Source organism: Aquarana catesbeiana, linkage group LG01 (genome assembly GCF_042186555.1).
Source record: "Aquarana catesbeiana isolate 2022-GZ linkage group LG01, ASM4218655v1, whole genome shotgun sequence".
NCBI lineage: Eukaryota > Metazoa > Chordata > Amphibia > Anura > Ranidae > Aquarana > Aquarana catesbeiana.
In genome coordinates, this window is record NC_133324.1 from 639388707 (window position 1) to 639405400 (window position 16694).

The 16694-nt window shown below is 38.5% G+C and overlaps 1 protein-coding gene across 2 annotated transcripts in view; it reads left to right on the top strand.

Annotated features, from left to right (window-relative positions):
* GRID2 (glutamate ionotropic receptor delta type subunit 2) overlaps positions 1 to 16694 on the top strand; it is a 1754345-nt gene that overhangs the window by 220673 nt on the left and 1516978 nt on the right. The gene's annotated exons all lie outside the window — the stretch shown is intronic.

Genomic DNA, 16694 nt, shown 5'->3' on the forward strand with positions numbered 1-16694 from the left:
CTGGTGGTCAATCTTTCTGAAAGTTGGTATTTGCATTGGGCCAGCCCTAACCCCATCCAATGTCCTCATGGTATAGCACCTGACCTCTGTGATGAGTCATTTCAGCATCAAGCCTATGTATTCCATACATAGAAAATTGGATCTTTCATCCCCAGTAAACATTATGGTCAGTTCAAATGAAAGACTATTAATATGTTTATAAAATATATCTATTACATTTGTGTGGGCAGATGATTACATTTCTCTTCTGTTGTTGCGTTTTTATTCAGTTAAGTGTCATTTTGGAATAAAGAATATGTTTGTTTATCTATATATTTATTTAATTTATTACATTTAGGACTAAACAGTAGTTTAGGAAACACTTTTTTTTAGCTAACATATACTGCATATGGAAATTATATATTTTCCACTTAAGCTAAAAGCAAGTCAGAGGCTTCCACTCTAGCAGAGTTGATTGACTGCTATTAGTAATTTGATTTCCTGCTGTTCATATCCATTTACAACTCACACAGAACTGTATACATTGGAGGTGAAAGGTATGGATATCTAAGCAATAAATAACAGGAAAAAACACCTGTTTAGAAAGTTCAATGTGCTCAGCATGTTAAATGTTATGGATATGAATGTGGTATTAATTGTCTATTTTAAGGTAGTTTATACATGTGGAGAAAAAAACTGATATAACATATCAGCTTATACATTTCTAAACATTAACAAAATATTTTTGAGGGGAATAAGGGGGAAAAAAGGGGGGGAGAAGAGAGAACAGAGGGAAAGAGAACAAAACAGCATCCCCCACCCCCTCCACCCAAAGAATATCCCCTCCCCCAATAAATTCTAGGCAATTTGCTCCTTCCCTCTTAACCTTTTTAACTTTATCCCCCTACTCAGGCATGTCCTTCTAAGACAAAATTATAGTCCTATCTCTCCACATCGATTTTCCGTCGACCTTTAACTGGCACTTGTTGCCATTGTTCTGGTCGTTGTAGTGGTGGTTTACAAATATTCAGTCTCTAATCCAGAAAGTCCACCAAAGGGAGCTCCAGCACCTCTGTGAAGTGTTGCAAATCATCTTGAGTTTTAAATGTTACTGTTTACCCATTCCGTGTTGCTATAACCTTAAAGGGATATCCCCAATGATATTTAACCTAAGCTGCTCGCAAGACTTCCAACAAGGGTTTAATCATTTTTCTTTGCGTAAGAGTTCTATATGATAAATCTGGAAATAGATCACCTTCAAAATCAACTGTAGGTTTATTGCGGACTGCTTTCATGATGGCTTTTTTCACTGGATATTTATGTAATTTACAAATGACATCTTTTGGTCTTTCTGCATTTTGGGGTGTATGGGTAAGGGCACGATGGATTCTATCTATTTCAATCTTACGCGGTGTAGATGGCCCTAGAATTGACTGGAACAAGCTGACCACCTTTAGAATCGGTTCAAGATGCTGTTTCATTTCAGGCAGGCCTTTTATATGGATATTTTGCCTACGATCTCTATTTTCTTGATTGTTCATCTAATCCAACAGAGAATTTAACACTTCCTCGTGATATTTTGTCATATCTTGGATATCAGCCACTCCTTGTCAGATATCATCCTGGCCCATCTCCATTAACTTCACTCTATGTCCCAGTGCCTCTATATCCTCTCTTAACCCCTCCACAGCTTGCTTGCAGGATAATTCAACAGCAGTTATAAATAGTTGGATATCTTTCTTTGTGGGAGGTGCTCTTAAATCCCAGTCCACCAAGCTGCACTTGGTTCATTATTAAGGTCACAATACAAAGGGTTAACATACTGCACCTGCCCTGTAGAGGCTGTCTCTAGATTTATCACAAGTCTGTTGCTGATTTTTGCAGTTTCACTGCTGGGCTTTGTAGTACCAAAGTGTTTACCTTCCAAGGGTTCAGCTATCCCTCTTGGCATTCCCTCCACCTCCTGAGGGTTCAGATCCCCTCCAGCACATTTGCCCTCCGGGTCCAACCCATGTGAGCCACATGGTCTCTCCCTTTTCCCAAGGGGTCCCTCTCCAGGTCCATGCAACCCTGCCCCAGGCTTAGGGATACACGGCCCCGCCAGGTACCACAACTCCCCTTCCAAAGCCTGTCACTCCTCGGCCCTGTTTCGGGGGATCACGCCCGGTCCTCCCCGGTCCTCCCTTCAGGTCAGGGGAGCCGAACCTCCTTCCCTCCTGGGCCGCAATTCTCCCACTTGCACTCTCTGGATCCACACTCTGTGCCACAAGGTAGGCTCTGAGCCCGTTTGCCTAGCTCTTTCCCCCACCGCCGTGTGGGAGTGCAGCTGTTCGGCGGTGTGTGGACATGCCGAGACTGGTCAGGAGCCCGCTGAACACCGCTTCCTATCTTCCTGGAGCCTGAGGATCACAGAGCAGCATGCTCAGTCAGTGTGTCTGTTCATGTCATGCCCCGTTAAAAAAAAAGTTTCCTTTAAATATATGTAATCATTATCAATGTTATTCTGTAGAATGCATGCAATATGTAAATTAAAGTAATATGCCCACCACTCTAGCACTTTACTTTACTACTTTACAAACCACCACTTAAGAAATATCTCCTTTTAATCCCACCCCACCCCAACACTGAAGGAATATACAATGTATAAGCAGGGTAAAATATTTAGCCAAGATGGAAAAATTGAGAGCTAAGGGTATATTACCTTATAACTACATGGTCTGCATGGCATCATTTCTCTACCAAAAACAATCCTCTAAAAACCACATATAAGATTGTTTAGCGCTCGGTGTCAAGGATCGTCTATTCCCTTTGAGTGTTCCCATATTCTGCTTCATACACTCCCCCTTTCTTTGTTACCACCACTCTTTTTCTTAATTTTTTTATTTTTTTCTGATTATGACTTATTAATACTCCTAGAGAAGTCAGAGTAACTGCTGGATGAAAAATTTCACTCATATTTCAGCAATTCAGGAAACTTTAGCTTCTTGGGTTTAAATATCATTACACTGATGCAGACAAAGCTATATTTACTGAACACAGAATATCTGCTTTTTACTAATTGTCCTACATAATTTCACTATACCATTCCTATTATTTGCCATAAGTGTTCTTCTATGTAGCTTTGTGCATCACAATTGCTCTCTTCAGTTATTCCGACACTGTTTTTTCCAGTAAGTCAGCTGTTACTTGACAACCTCAATTTAAATGAATGAATCAACAAATAGGCTGGTCCTGCTGCTATTTTGTACTTTTTTAAAATTACTTTTACTGTGTAATGGCCAAAGGCTTAAGAGTACAATTCAATTAGGACCCTGGACAATTTCAGTTGATGGTTAGGGTTACATTTCCAGCCCAATGTATTTGCTTTGAATAGGGACGGAAAAAGTAGAAAACCTGTCATTTTTATTGGTGTATGTGTCTCCTGTTAGGTAGATTCACCTTCTCTACTTATCCTGGTGATCACTATCCCTGAGACAGAAAGTAAGGTTAAATTCAATATTTATTCATTTTTTTCACCAGTACAGGATGTGAGGTTAAGTCTTTCAGTAACAACTGTCTAAAGCTGGCCAGGCACTGATTGAAATCCATACTGAACTGGCCAAAATTCAATCAATGTGTCACCATCCCCACTTGACCTCTGTCAAAGGGACATGCTGCACCCGTTGACCAGTGTATTCTAACGGCTATGGTTGCCACTGTCAGACTACAATATCCCAATGGGGAAGATTACTTCATTCCTTCATATACCCTGCTAGCTGAAGAAAAACAAAAAAAAAAAAACGTATGGCCAATTTAAGGGGGGAATTCTCTCATGGTGTAAAGATTTACTTTTTCTTCCGATTGAATCCCTGGCATAGGAGGTAAAAAGGAACCTCCCAAGACACTGATAATTAAAAATAAACTGATACAGTTTTAACCCCTTCCTACTCTACCCATAACTAAAAAAAAAGTTTTGGCAAATCATGATTATTGCATAGGACTTTACGTCGTACAATACCATTGTTATAATATAGGTAGCCTTCATAAGCTCCTAATGCTTTTATATATCTAGCTGTTTTACAAACTGTTTTACTTAAGGAAAGATGTCATTTATATTTGCAGACCTTTTAGTTATCAGTGTTACCCAGAATATCAAAGCCAAACAAATGTGTTACAAGTGTTATGGAACAGTTCATACAAACTCAAACTTTAACTTGAAACATCTGTAATGGGTTTAAAGAGGAACTGCAGTCTGCTCACATAATTTTAATAAAAACATCTTTGCCATTCTGAAGCTTCCCTTCAACCACTTTGCATATTATTTTATATTTACTGTGATTCTGTACTTGCCAAATATGCTGCAGAAATTTCCCTCCACTGAGTCTGGCTGCAGCCATTTTAACTGTGGGCAGCTGAAGCTGCTGCCTGTTCACTTTCTGTATTTATACAGACACACAGAGGCACACGTACAGCTCTGTCACTCTTATTGGCCCTCTTATGACTCATCCCCCCTCTCTTCCTGGCAAACTCTTAACAAGAATGAGAGAGAGAGCTGTGCATGATATCATAAGCCTAGCTTTTACCAGACAAGAAACAGGAAGTGGGCTGTATAAGGTATTTACTGGCAGAAAAAAATGTTTTACTATCCAAAGTTAAAACAACAACGGCAGAAGATTTAATAGATGGAAAGATGAAAAATGACTGAAGTTCCGCTTTAATGTATTATCATAATTTTGAACAGGGCATGCAGTGCTTATGTAAATGTAATTAGTGTACAAAATGTGTGTACTAATTAACAGATGATGTTTTGTTTCAAAAAAAGGAATTGCATCTGATGCTTTGTGTGCGTACATTGTAACAGTCTTCAATGCCTCCACAGGGACAGTTTCAATAACTGTGCAAAAAAGGACATTGTCAAAAATCCCTCAATGTAAAATTTTAAACGTGCAATTTTTTTATGTCAAGAGTAATCTTAATCAAATGTCTATCTTTAAATTGCATATACATTTTAAGAACACAGAATTGTGAATTTAGCTTGGTGATCTTAGAGTCAGTTGGCATTTTGGTTTCTTTTTTGATGTGGCATGGTGACTAGGTTCAGAATATCTATAAGGCTGCTTTCACACTGTTAGCGGTAAAGCACTGCTTGTTTTAGCATCGTTTTACCACTGTTTAAGCTGTGCTTTTGCACCACTTTTTGGCTTCCAGTGGGGTGCTTTTAACCCAAAAAAGGGGTTAAAAACTCCCGTGTTGTGGTGCTTCCGAAGCGCTGCCCATTCATTGCAATAAACAGGGGCATTTTGGGAACACTGTATACAGCGCTCTCAAACCACCACAAAGATGCTGCTTGCAGGACCTTTTCCAGCGTCCCGCAAGAGTACCACCCGTGTGTGAAAGCAGCCATTGTAATGAATAAAAGGCAGTTTTCAGGCGCTGTATAGGCTCTATTTCTTGCACTAAAACAGCTGAAAACTGCCTCAGTGTGAAATGGGTCTAACTGGTGGGGAAAGTAGAGGCGGTGGCATTGCCTCCTTCTTAGAATCTGTGAATTATGTTGGATAATGATGGCAGTGAAAGTGTATCTATTATATAAAATCAGGTATGGGTGGCAGAAAGTCATGACTTATTAGACTCAATTTTTGTATGAAAGACAGCATAATTAGTCCAATAAACAGGCAAATGTGTGTCCTGTCCACAGGAGTAACATCATAGAAAAACTTCAACAGTCTTCAAATCTAAAAAATTATACCACTAGTTTCTTATATATCCTTTGTAATCACTGTTATTGTATCAAAGGAAACACGTGGTGAGACAAATACATAGGCTACAATTGCTGACCTCTGTGCTAGGCCTCATGCACACTGGATGCTTTTGGACGTTTTTACAGCTGCTGTTTTTAAATTCAGACAATTTTTGCTACAGTCAATAAACTCTCCAGCATGTTATCCTATGTGTCCATGCGCTGTTATCAACTGTTTTTGGCTGTGGCGTTTTTTGACTGCAAAACTAGTGGGTTCTAAGAGGAGTTTTTCCAGCTATAAAAATGCTCAAATGTCAATAATGCTCCAAAATGCAGTTCACCTGCATTTTTAACATTTTTAATCCCATTGATTATAAAAAAAAAGCTTAAAACCGCTAACGCTAAAAAAATTGAAGAAAAACACTAAAAACGCTAAAAACCACTATTGCAGAAAACGCTGAAAAACGTTGAAAAACTCACTGCAAAGCTACTGGTATTTTATAACGTTATTATTATTATTATTATACAGGATTTATATAGCGCCAACAGTTTGCGCAGCACTTTACAATGTAGGAAGACAGTACACCAACAATACAATTCAAAACAAGAGGGTTAGAGGAGCCCTGCTCCTGCGAGCTTACAATCTAATAGGGAGGGGCTGGTGGTTATTATAATGTCCAGTGTGCATGTGGCCTTAAAAAAAAACTGTTATCTGAGTATCATGCTGATGGTTAAGACTTTTTAAGTTAATGACCTGGAAGAAGCATTCAACAGGTGAAGTCAGGTTTAAGTCATAAATCCTAATCTACACTTCTTGCAGGTCAGTAAATTAAAAAGCAATTAAAGCCATTGGGGTTGATTTACTAAAGGAAAATAGCCTGTTCAAGAAAATGTGCACTTTACAAGGGACCTTTCCCCAGAGCTTAGTGAATGTAGTGAAATTTTACTTTGCAAAGAATGCCAAAGCTGGCTGATGGAAGTCGGCAGAGCTTTACATCATTTACTAAGCACTGAGGAAAATGATAATTCAAGGTACAACTTCCCTTGCATAGTGAACAGTCTATTTGTAGTTAGTAAAATAACCCTTTTGAATTAGCAAGAAATCTAGCATTTTCAGACTGAACCATGACAACATATTTTTTAGCACAGCATTCTTCAGATTTATTACACATGATACCCTGTCCAGTATTAATTAAGTTCTTTTCTTGTCAAAAAAGTTTATTGAACATACAATAATATAAAGATACATGAAGTTAATTTACAAGGATCTATAAAGTAAGCTCATTGTTATACAATAGAATTTGTATAAGTATTTAACTTGAAATTATCAGATAATAAAAATTAGGTACACAAAACCTAAAATAAAGGTGGAAAGTAATACATAAATTTCTTTTAGAGTTATTTAAGAAATCTATATCACCTATAGATATTAACTGTTGGTAATATGTGTACAGATCAGATGTATTCTGATAAAGAGCTTTGATCATGAGGTGGAGAAAGGAAAGAAAAGAAAGAAAAAGGATAGAAAGATAAAGATATAGTCCACAAGGTCGACCCGCCCGTTATTTTATCGTCCATTGGCTTCTTCCTGAAGCATTGAAATGGATGTTTCTATAAGTTACTTAATCTGCTACTATGGCACAAGGACCGAGTTATTGAAATTTGACAGAAATTGTTGTTTTATCCAAGGATGCTATAATTTTTCAAATTTTGGGATTTGCTTATGATCGATTGCTGCCATCTTGGCATGAGACATTGTGTTATTCATTCTTTGAATTGTTTCCGCCAGAACCAATGTAGGGGATCTCCATGCCTTGGCCACTGTTTGCTTTGCTGCCGTTAATAGCTGGATCATAAGTTTTATTGAGAAAATGTTAACCATTCCGGTTTCAAGTTAAGCAAAGCTATGACTGGGTCAGGTTGTATTTTCCTTTTGAATATTTTAGAAGCAATCACGAAAACTTCCTTCCAGAAAATTTGGATTAATGGGCACGTCCACCATATAAGTAAATGTGTGCCAATGTCTGGACACCCTCGAAAACAAAGAGCTGAGGTATTAGGTGAATATTTAGCCACTCTGGCAGGTACAAGATACCATCGGGTAAGAACTTTATAATTTGCTTCCAATGCCAAAACATTGGGCGAGGAAGATTTAGATGTGAGCCATATACTTGACCATTCCGTGTCCTCTAAAGTTCACCCCAGATCCTCCTCCCATTTCTGAATGTAAGTAGGATTGTTGAAATTTGTGACTCCAAAGAATTGATTATAAATAGATTAAATTATTCCTTTAGCAAAGGGGTCTTTTTCACAGGTTGATTCAAAAATGGATAATTGGGACAAGGGAATGGTGTGAAGAAGTTTTTAATTTGGAGGTATCTAAATATTTCAGAGTTTGGTAGATCATAGTTTTCTCTAAGCGTTGGAAATGGAAGGAATGATGTAGATGTAACAAAATTGTGCAGTTTCAGAATACCTGAAGTTGTCCAAGCTTTAAATGATTTTGGATAGATCCATGCCGGATAGAAGGCCGGATTTCTAATAAAAGATAGGAGGGGATAGTGTGGAGATTGTAACTGATATTTAATTTTTAGTTTATCCAAGAGAGATAAAAAGTGTTTAGTTATGGGATTATGTATTTTAGAACGGTCTTTGTGTTCAAGCCATAACAAGTTTGATATAGATAGAGGATCACATTCTGAAGCCTCTATAAATACCCATAATGGGATTTCCTGTTTTGTGTGATACTTGGAAAGACTGGCCAAGTGAGCTGCTCTGTAATAGTTAGTAAAGTTAGGATATCCCATGCCTCCTTTAGTTTTGGGAAGATGTAATGTGTGTATTGGTATACATGGTTTGGAAGAGCCCCATATAAATTAAGTTGTACTGTAATAGGAAGAACTCTGAATAGGTATAGTAGTTTAGGTAGAATAGTCATTTTAATTGCATTAATCTTTCCTATCCAGGATAGAGGAAGTTGCGACCATTGCTTTAATAAGTTTGTGATCTGCCTTAGTAAAGGAGGATGATTGGTTGAAAATAAGTCTGAATGAGATGCTGTTAATTGAATTCCAAGGTATAGGTATAGGTATAGGTATAGGTATTGATTTCTCTGCCCAGGTAAACGGGAGTGCAACCTTCGCCGGAATTAGTTCCAGGTTTGATAGTGAAATGTTGAGCACTTGGCATTTCTTAGGGTTTATCATAAGGCCGGAGAAGGCTGCAAATCCATCAAGGACAGGCATTAGGTTGGGACCTGAGACCTGTGGTGATGATAAGAAAAGCAGTACATCATCTGCAAATATACATATATATATTTTGTGTGTAATGCCTCCTACTTCAATGCCGGTTATAGTATGGTTTATTCTAATGTATTGGGCGATGGGTTTGAGTAAAAGGGCAAATAAGAGGGGAGATAATGGACAACCTTGCCGGGTACCTCTTTCGATATTAAAAGCATCAGATTTGTATCCAGCATATTTTATGCAGGCTTTGGGTTTATTATACAATATATATATTTTATATATATATATATATATATATATATATATATATATATATATATATATATATATATATATATATATATATAATATGTGCAAGAGGAAAGGTGTAGAGGAAATCACCGTGACTGCTGTATCCATTACATAACCCATGAGTATTAGGTATCGACCTTCTGGGTCTTTAATTTCTGATGATAATGTGAATGGAGTGGACCGGTGAAATGCAATTAGGGTTCCCCGTTGTTTGGTACTGGCTGAATTGGTGAAAAATTGTGGGTAAAAAGGGGACATATATTTAGGTGTGGAATTATTGGTGAAATGTGTTTCTTGTAGGCACACAACGTGGGCCTTCTTGTTATGGAAAGTATGGAATGCTTTGGTCCTTTTCTGAGGAACATTTATGCCCTGAACATTCAGGGATAGGATATTCAATGGTGCCATGGTAACAGATCAAATAGTTTTGACTTACTTTTTATTAAGCCATGCTGACTGCATGGATCAACCTGTGTGGACTGAAGAAATGAAAAGGTAGGAAAGAATCCAGTGGAGTCTGGAGTGAAGAATAAACAGAAAACATATAAAATTAGTTGGTACATTGTATGAAGTATTATGTGTAAGTAATCGCAAGTTGCCCGTGAGAGAGAATAAATATCTCTATCAGGGGAAAAGGTGTCTTCGTCAGACTCCCACATATTATGGGTGGGAGAATGAGGAAGGCTAATGGGGGTACACGGATCTTCCGCTTACAGGATTAATTAAGTTCTTAACCCAAGAGGGATATCATGCATATCAATATGCATTTTGACTTAAACAGACTTCTTATCATACTAAATGTTAACGAGGATTAAAATTAGCTAAATACATTTTCTATATTATGATGCATACTCATATTCCCTAAATAGCTACACAACTTAGGAATGTTGCTATATTCATTTATTGCATCATCTTCTAGAGAGACAGAAGATTGGCTGCCTGCAATGAGTGTTAATCATCCACAGCATTAGTACTAATTGCTACCTATTTCACCATCAATTTTGTTACAGACAGTCCATGTATTATTTTGAGCCCACTTAAGGGTATATAGATTTTCTCATTTATATCTTCTTAGCAAATTATTTTAATTTCCCTTTACCTTGAAATGTGTGTAATTTTCACTGATATGGAACAAAGGAATTACACAAAAGTATTTTAAAAGTACTAAATTTCATGCTTTTACCTGGCACAAGGACATGTCATTGCACATTATAAAATTACTCTTGGCAATCTCTATATACGCTCCTTTTTTGTTAGTTGCATGTGATGTGACATAAAAGCTTTTTATTCGCTTTTCTTTTTGGCAATCATCCTTCAAGAAAACTGCAGTCACTTCACTTCCTCTTCTTTTTGATTTTTGTTGTTACTTTAATTATTTTTTTTCTCCTGTTCTCTTCTTTTTTTCTCTTTTAATGTACTCCTCACAATAATTATAAACCTACAGTTTGTAAATTACTATAGCACAGCTTTCAGATTTAAAAATGCTAGACATGTGCAATTTGTTTCTTAACAAATGGAAATTTGGCTGAATGTTGCATCTTTCGGACATTCAGATGCATTATTAACTAATTGTAATATTAAACATACAATAATTAGGTATTTTAAGAATGAAAACAAAACAATAATAAACGAAAATTACCATTGTGCACAAGTCTAAAAAATGCAATAATAAATGAAAAAGAAAAGTTGCTATTTGATTGCAAGGGTTGCTGTTTGTATAAAGCTGATGGCCCTCCCACTGATTTGAGAGAGGCAGTCAATCGTCTGTGTTTCTTAAGATGGGGTTCTGTTTCTTGGTGCTTGGGCCTTTTGCTGGCAGAATGCTTGCTGCATACAGGCATACCATCTGTTTGAAATCTGTTCAAGCACAGTGTGAATCAGTGCCTTTTAACCTCAATATCCTGATAATGTCAATATTTTCCTAGTAACCCCCAGTATGTCTTTATACTTCGAATACTCCTCTTTAGGATGTTGTCCTTTGTGTAATTGTCAGTTGTTACCAGTTGGGGAAACCTGAGGATTGGACCCATGAGCTGACACAAAGTCAGTTCCAACTATTTGTGGTGACAGGGATGAAAATTGGATACTCCTTGTCTAAGAATTTTGCACTCATGTACTCTGTATGGACCAGGACTATTACATTTTAGCTATGAGCCTATTGATTCAGGAACATTTTCTAACTATTTATAGTTAGTATTTAAACAGAGGCTTCTCTCAGTGATTTTGCAACACAGAGTGTGGAACAGTAGAGTCCAAACAACTACTGTCGTGGACATAAGATGAAGGGGATCACTGGGGAAAAAAAAGGCAAGCCAAAGGTCTTTAGGTTATGCTTTTTTGGTGTACCTCAAACAGTAGAAGATTTCAACTGGTTATATTATTCACCTCTCTGGAGGCAATGAGGTTAGTTTACTAAAGGAATTGTCACTGATTATATTGCAAGTGAATGTGCACTTAGCATAAGGAAAGTTGTGTTCACTTCTAACATCCAATCACTTCCAAGCAATAATCCAGTTTTGTTTTATTTCCCTTGCATATGATTTGGGTATTCAAAAATCAAAGGGAATATTCATTTTTCCAATTTCTACAATTTCCAATTTCTACAGTAGATGGAGAGATCTTGTTTATAAACAAATACTATTTAGAACATATTTCCTCATAGGAAATATTATTGCCATAAAAACTGCATGAATCCTAATTAAACAATAATTAGGCATTTTGGAATATACCTCATTACCCTAATATACTGTCATTTAAATACACCTACAATTACTTAAAAATTACTTAAAAAATAACTGTTTTAGCATCTCTTGGGTATGGCACAAATGTATCCATTATATGCAACTCAATCATATTCCATCAGCTTAGGGTTGTAAGAGACTCTGCAAACTATTAATACAACTAAACTGCCACTGCTTTTTGACACCATACTCCTGGACTGCTTTGCAGCCAAGAACTCCTTAGCATTTTAATTACCTCTATTTAATTAAGTTGCCAGACTTGGACTAGTAATGGTTTTACACTGAGAAAATTTGATTCCATGAATTTTGCTTCATTTGTGTTTTCCTCATTCAAACCTATTATTTATTATGAACATACTGTTAGTCCCATCTGTAACACTGCCAAGCAATCCATCATGTCAGGCTAACCTGAATGTTTAAAATGGTGAAATACCACAATCACAAAGCTAATTAATTTTAATGAAAATAATTTCCCTGTGTAACGTTAGAGCTGAATGAAATTTTCAGTTGATATGGGAAGCGAGTGGTTTGGGGCATTGGGAGTATGTGAGAGTTCATGATTGTCATTAGAAAGTAGTATCTAAAATGTCCAGGGATCAATATAATAACAGTCTGCATCAATTTAAACAGTTTTATGTTACAAGATTATTTCCTTGGATTGAGCTCACTACTACATTATGTTTATGCTACAATATTAGTAGGTTTTTCTCTGGAAGGAAGCTGGGTGAAGCTTTGTGAAACCTTACTTTACCATATACATATAGTATGACTTTTTTTTTATTTTATAGAAGTTAAAAAATGCAAGTTAAATGCATTCAATATGCAGATAAAATAAGCTGTAGTTTGTAATTACAATATGAGGACTGAAAAGACTAATATTTGATGTCCGTAGTTTATTAGGAAAAACAGTTTAGGGTCTTGTTCACTCCTGTACACTTGCCTGAAGAATGCATACATTATAAAGTGCATGTCATATGGGGAACATTAATGGGCCTTATGATTGTACTTAGTATCTCTAGATACATTGAAAAGATTTCTATTTTCTACTCTCAATTTTTTTTAAATAGATTTTATCTACATATCTTAGTTCTTTAAAGTGGATGTAAAGGCACAAGGTTTTTCACCTTCATGCATTCTATGCATGAAGGTAAAAAACCTGTGTGCAGCAGCCCCCCTAATACTTACCTGAACCCCTTCTTTATCCAGTGATGTCCAAGAGAGCCTCGCCTCTCCGTATTGGCTCCCGCTGCTGTCAACCAAAGCCAGTGAGCCAATCAGGAGATGGAGGGGGCAGGGCCAAGCCGTGGCTCAATGTGTGAATGGACAACCAGTGCCACAGCTCAGGAGTGCACTTGCTTGGGTGCCCCCAGAGCAAGCTTCTATGCATGAAGGTAAAAAACCTGTGTGCAGCAGCCCCCCTAATACTTACCTGAACCCATTCTTTATCCAGTGATGTCCAAAAGAGCCTTGCCTCTCCGGATTGGCTCCTGCTGCTGTCAACCAAAGCCAGTGAGCCAATCAGGAGATGGAGAGGGCAGGGCCAAGCCATGGCTCAATGTGTGAATGGACACACAGTGCCACAGCTCAGGAGTGCACCTGCTTGGGTGCCCCCAGAGCAAGCTACTTGCTCTGGGGACACTCAGCAGCAGGGAGGGCCAGGAGCACAAGCGTGGGACCCAAGAAAAAGAGGAATACAGGCTGCTCTGTTCAAAACCACTGCACTGATCAGGTAAGTATAACATGTTTGTTATTTTAAAAAATAAAAATAATGTCTCCATACAGCTAGTGGTGAAGATGCCAGATTTGTCAGCTCTACCCCCTCCTCCTCCTCCTCCTCCTCCGGCTCCATGCCCTCCTCTGCTGAATTGTCTTATGTACCACAAGTACCACCTAAGTGTTCAAGGGGCTATTCAATGAAGCAGGCTAAAAGGTGCTATGCAGTGCTTCAACTGGTGTGTCTAGGGGACAGGAACCACACCAGAGCAGAGATTCTTGCAGCTCTGCAGGGACAGGCCCAGAGGTGGTTCACACCACGCCAGCTGGAGCCAGGAATAGTGGTGTGTGATAATAGCACAAACCTCCTGTTCGCCCTTAAACAGGGAAAGTTGACACATGTGCCATGCCTGGCACATATCCTCAATTTGGTGGTGCAGTGTTTCCTAAATAGGTAAACAGGGTTGGAAGATCTGCTAAAGCAGGCCAGACGAGTCTGTGGCCATTTCAGGCGGTCATACACAGCCAATGTTTGGTTGGCTGAAATTCAGGGGGAATTCCACCTGCCCATAAACCACCTGCTTTGTGACATGCCCACGAGGTGGAACTCGACTTTGGTAATGCTGCAGCCGCTGCACATGCAGCAGAGGGCCATCAAAGATTACCTGTGTGAATATGGCACAATGACAGGCTCAGGCCGGCCCGAATTTTTTTCCCACACCAATGGCTGCTCTTAAAGGATGCATGTACTGTCACCATTTGAGGATGCCACAAGGATGGTGAGCTGTGACAATGCATGCATCAGTGATACAATCCCTAATGTGTTCCTGCTGGAGCAGGCTCTGCTTGGCATTATGGGCAGGACACTTGAGACAGAGCAGTGGGAGGAAGAGAAATTCCTATGTTGGTTTTCCATCCGCAGAACCTTTGGGAGTAGTACGTGGCTGGGAGGAGGCAGTTCTGGATACTATAATCCTCAGTGACTCAGAGGAGTCTGCTTCTAATGCCTCTACAAATTGGCATCGCATGGGCTCCCTTGTGCTTCAAAGCCTGCGAAAGGACCCAAGAATACGTGCTGTAAAGGAGAAAGATCACTATTGGTTGGCAATCCTCCTTGACCACCGTTACAAGGGGAAAGTCTCATAATTCATCCTGTCCCCACAGAGAGTGCAGAAGATGAAATCTCTTGAGGACACCTTAAAGAGGAGTTTATCTAATGCTGTTCCTGACTCTGGTAGGTTATAGTGTTGTGGAAAACGTAGTTTTGAGGCTTCTGCTGGTCAAGAGAGGAGCTGTGGAGAAGGTGGTCACCTATGTGATGCATTTCACAATTTTTTTAGTCCTCGCCGCCCAGAGCTGTCAGCTTCCACATCCCATCGGCAGCATCTGCATCACATGATGGATGATGGAAGTTTTGTTACTAATAATAGAATGCGTCTGTCCACAGACTCCATTAATCGTCTGATATTTATCAAAATTAATCAGTCCTGGATTACCAGCAGCTATGAAGCCCCTGATGCTGATGTCACTGATTAAGTGTTTTTGGGATGTGAAGTCTCTGCTGGACTAGGTGTTGATTTCATCTGGAATAATTTTTTTGGTGTAGGTTTCATGGGCACAATTAACACCCAAAGAAAGACCAATTTTTCCACACCTGTTTGACAGGTGCATATCATTTAAATTTTTGACAGGAAGGCCAGTTCTTGCTCTTCATCAAGAGCACTTCTATAGGGTTACGATGTGAAGGCACCAATGACACTCAAAGACTAATTTTTCTGCACCTGTTTGACTAGTGCATATCATTGCAATTTTTGACAGCAAGGCCAATTCTTGCTTTCATCAAAAGCACCGCTATAGGGTTATGGTGTGAAGGTGACAATGACACACACAAATACCAATGTTTTTGCATCTGTTTTACAAGTGCATATCATTGCAATTTTTGACAGCAAGGCCAATTCTTGCTTTAATCAAGAGCACCTCTATAGGGTTGTGGTGTGAAGGTGCCAATGACACCCAAAAACCAATTTTTCCGCACCTGTTTGACAGGTGCATATCATTTTAATTTTGGACAGCAAGGCCAATTCTTGCTTTCATCAAGAGTACCTCTATAGGCTTATAGTGTGAAGGTGCCAACGACACCCAAGGACCAATTTTTCCGCACCTGTTTGACGAGTGCATATCATTGCAATTTTTGACAGCAAGGCCAATTCTTGCTTTCATCAAGAGCACCTCTACAGGGTTATAGTGTGAAGGTGCCAACAACACCCAAAGACCAATTGTTCTGCACCTATTTGACAGGTGCATATCATTTTAATTTTTGACAACAAGGCCAATTCTTACTTTCATCAAAGGTACCTCCATAGGGTTATGGTGTGAAAGCACCAACGACACCCAAAGACCAATTTTTCCACATCTGTTTGACAGGTGCATATCATTGCAGTTTTTAACAGCAAGGCCAATTCTTGCTTTCATCAAAAGTACCCCAATATGGTTACGGTGTGCAGGCGCCACTGACACACAAAGACCAATTTTTCCACACCTGTTTGACAATTGCATATCATTGCAATTTTTTACAGCAAGGCCAATTCTTGCTTTCATCAAGAGTACCTCTATAAGGTTATGGTGTGAAGTCACCACTAACATCCAAAGACCAATTTTTCTTTACCTGTTACTTCTATCCAAAATCTGTGGAAGAGACACCAGAATTTATCCTAAAAATCTCTAATCTTGTGCATTACATTGTAGCTCCGCAAGCCATTGCTTACAAAATAAACAAAAGCTTGCAGAAAAAAAGGAATTTTTTTGGCCTTATAAATGCAATTATTTATGCAGCAGCTTCTATACACAGTACAGGTGTGCCACTTTACAGGAAGACTAAGGGAACCCCTCAGGCACTATATTGAAAGCGATTTTTTAATTTTATGCTTTCACTTTAGGCATCAATAAATCACTGCTCATTTAAAATGGCATTTTTTTACAAACCATTGTATGCCCAATTACTTGCAT